General features: G+C 30.0%; 1 protein-coding gene across 1 annotated transcript in view; it reads right to left on the bottom strand.

The window, feature by feature from the left end:
• The window catches only part of LOC102676127, a 413,064-nt gene that overhangs the window by 35,967 nt on the left and 373,058 nt on the right, over window positions 1–4,039 (bottom strand). The window lies entirely within an intron of this gene.

Genomic DNA, 4,039 nt, shown 5'->3' on the forward strand with positions numbered 1-4,039 from the left:
TTGATTGCTTCCCCTCTGCTTTGCACAAAGTCATCTATCGCCGTTCGCACGCCCTCTCTTTTCCAACTTTTTAATTAAACTTTCGCTCGATCGCTCTGACCCGTTTCAAGCATTTCCCAAATATTTTTTTCACTTCTATTGTGTCCGATTTCACGGAAGAAACCGAAGAATCATTTTGCAATGCTGGAATCGCTTTTGATCTGATTTTTTCCTTTTTTTTTTTTCTTAATTAACAAAATGTTCGTTAGATTATGCATATAGATATGAGCAGGGATTCCCTGGTCTCCTTTGATTCTTTGATAGACTGATTTGATGTATAAGTTCTTAGGGATAAGAATAGAGATATTTGAGAGTGATGTAGATTCGAAAATATAAATTTAAAATTTTTTAGTGATTTCGATATTATATACTAGTATACTAAAAATAATATTGTTATTATTTGTAAAATGATTCTCTTAGAAGTTACTATTATCGTGATGAAGAATTCGATATAAAGAAATTCTTAAGTAAATTCTTATAAGATTCTTTTATATCTTAAAAATGACAAATTTAAGGATAATATATTAAATACAATAAAGAACAGATTAAAAAAATTCATTTTTTGATAATTTAATGTCAACAGATTTAATATATAAATCATTGTGAGAATGAAAATATTTAAATATTTAAATGCAAAGTTTAATAACTGGAAATCTAGAAGTATAGTGACAGTGTCGATAATAAAATTTGACTCTTTTCCCCTTCTATATAACGAATTGCATATGCATAGGATATGCGTGAATGTTGGCAATTCATCAAAAGCGTCGCTATATGAAATGTCAGTCCACTTTTTTTTTTTTTTTTTTTTTTTTAATTTTCTACTATTCCTGTCGGAAAGCCACACCGAACATCGAATTCAACTTGATGATAGAAATAATAGGAAAATAGTGTCAAGTATTTCGAGAATATTTAAAGAAAGATATCACTGTATCTTTCATATTTCACGAGAGGTTTTTAATTTCAATCTTTTCCTAAAGAAATCCTTTTTATTCAAATTATATTGAATATATATTTATATATATTTGAAAATATTAGCATTTTATAGAAGAAAATTTAAAATTTAAAATTTTTTTCAAATTTTTTTCTATAAACATAATAGAATTATTCTTTAAATCTTTTGAGACCAATAAACTGATACAAAGTAATTTTTGTAAGGATTGTACAATTATTACAATTTTCAAGATATTACTAACATAATCCTTTTTAGAATGAAAAATCCTATTACAAATGAAATTGCATATTCTATTTTAAAAATTAAGCTTAGGATTATTGTTTCCATAATTTATATATTTCGTACTACTATAATATATTGCATAAGAAAAATTCTTGAAAAAATTAAAAATATTTTAATATCTGTCATTAAATTGTTCAAATTTATTTTAAAATTATTCGCAAAAAAAAAAACCATATAAACATTTATTTAGACATATTAAATATATATTAAAAAAGTTAGCTTTTAACAGAATTATTTTACAAATATATAATAACAAAATATAACATTTTAATATTTTAATACAACATTCACTGTTCAAAATCTAAAAATATCCATAATCTGATTACTAAATCCTTTCTACTACTTCTTATCATAAAACAATCCCAAGTAAAATCACAGAGATCCTTAACTGAATTTTCCCTCCAAAATAAACATCTCTTTACCTTAATCCTGTTTATATCGGAAGCACGATCAACGAGCACAAGAAAAAAAAAAAAAAAAGAAAAATTAAACATTCACTCGACGTTAGGGAGCGCACGTTTTGTCCCGAAAAATTCTCTCGCCAAGTCAAAAGGATTCTTCGTTTCAGGTCACGATTTGAACGACAGCCAACTCAATAAGAGAGCTTTCTACTCATCGAGCATGCAACCCTTCACCTACCTTTCACCTTTCCGAAAGTGTCTCCGCGGCTGGATGGAGAATAGAGTACGCGTCATTGTATCAGAAAAAGAGAGGGAGAGACAGAGAGAGAAAGAGAGTATGGAAAGAAGAAATCAAGAGCACGATGAAGAATAAAGAGAAGGATCAGAAGTATAACTAATCGTTCGTAAATTATGCAACAAGAACATACACACAATAGGCAGTGTTACATTTCGAGTAACAAAGAACTTCGCCACCCTCGTCCATTTGCACCCCTCCTTACCTATCTTACCTCGTACGCAGACTTCGACAGTAAACTATTATAAGCCGGAAGTGGTCGCTAAATTATGCAACAGGACATGCATTCAGCCGTGGAGGAAGGATAGGGGGAGAGAAGAGGGTGGTGGAAAGCGGCGAGAGAACTTCCTGCGAGATTGGAGATCGGAGACAATCTCGTGCACACTACACATATCATGGAGGTAACAGTTACATCAACGCACGCTACTACCACACTACAACATAGATGGTAAGTCATGGCGTTTCGTAGTATTCGTTGATGTAATGTTAAAAATTATAAAAATTCTATTTAAACGATGAGGAGGGTTAGAAGAGATTTGGTATGTTTAGATAGATGTGAATAATTGAGATAGAAAGTGAAGTCGAGTTGGTTAATTCTCGATAAATTCGGAGAATTGGAGAGTTTTCGATATTTCTGATATTCGATGAAACGTGTTTCGAGGTTTTGAGTAGCATTGTATGAAACTTGTAGGTTATGCGTAGGTAAATAAACGATTTATGAAGAAATAGAGCGAAAATTGGAGTTTCTGACTCTTTGAAGAAGTTTGTAGAAAATGTAAGGGATGATTCTATGAGATTTAAAATAAAAGAATATTACGGAATTTGTTCTTGGATTTTTAAAAATTAATGAAATATTTATATTATAGAAACTGATTATGAAATTGATTTGATTGTGATCATGAAATAACTCTATATAAATATTCTCTGATATAAGCATTCTTTAAATTTTTTAACAATTTTGTTTGAATAATCTATACTATATATATGTATTAAACAATCAATAAATAATTAATTTTATTCTTTAATTATACATAAAATTCTTTATCATTTTTCATTTCAAAAAAAAAAAAAAAAAAAAAAATTTTTTTTTTAAATAAAAAAAAAAAATAATTTTTTTTTTTTTTTTTAAAAAAAAAAAATAAAAAAATTTTTTTTTAAAAAAAAAAAAAAAAATTAATTTTTTTTTTTTATTTTACAAAAAAATTTTTTTCATTTTTCATTTCAAAAAAAAAAAAAAAAAAACAATATTAAAAATAATTTCTCCCAAAAAGATTTTTATGATCAAACAATCAAATCTCGTTCAAGAGTTTCCATTTATCTCATTTCCACTTTTTTTTTTTACATGCAAAACCATCCATCACACACAATCAAACAAGAATAAAACATAAAACTACATTTACTCAAACCATCAAGATGATATCCATTCCTCTACGACCCTAGTACCATAATCCCAACCGTAGTAAAAATCCTTCCACTTGATCGAAACGAGAATCCACAGGATTCCCTCCAGTGATTCCGTGTCCCCTGTTAAACCGGTGATACGCGAAACCAGTAATTCCATCGATCAATCGTATAACGAGATTTACCTACGTCGAGTTGATATTCCGTGTAACAGTATCGAGTATCCAGGATTAAAAAATAAATACGTGTATGTACGTGTATGGCCTAAGCAACGTGTGTGTCGCTGTGCGGTATACTCCGTGGCGAAAATTCAAACTGAATTATTAGCGAGGCGATTGCGCATTCAGCCGTTTTCACGAAGCGAAAAATACGTTTTCTTGCCGGTGAAAAGCGGAAGCGCACGTTCCGACAATATCACGCGAAGCGAGCGCCAAGCGGAAATTAGGGTAACCTGTCGAAATAACAGAGGTATGCAAGGCGAAAAGATAGACGAGCGTGATGGTACCAAGGCAACGACAGTGGTTAAAGGAATAAGAAGAAGGAGAAAGAAGACAAATGCGAGAGGAAAAAGCGCGAATTTATATTTTACACATTGGATGTGCATCGCGAATGATCCATCTGGAAAAGTGTTTTTTTATCTTTGTTTCGTTCGAAATGAAAAAAAAAAAA

The sequence above is a fragment of the Apis dorsata genome, unplaced genomic scaffold (assembly GCF_000469605.1).
Source record: "Apis dorsata unplaced genomic scaffold, Apis dorsata 1.3 scaffold_27, whole genome shotgun sequence".
NCBI lineage: Eukaryota > Metazoa > Arthropoda > Insecta > Hymenoptera > Apidae > Apis > Apis dorsata.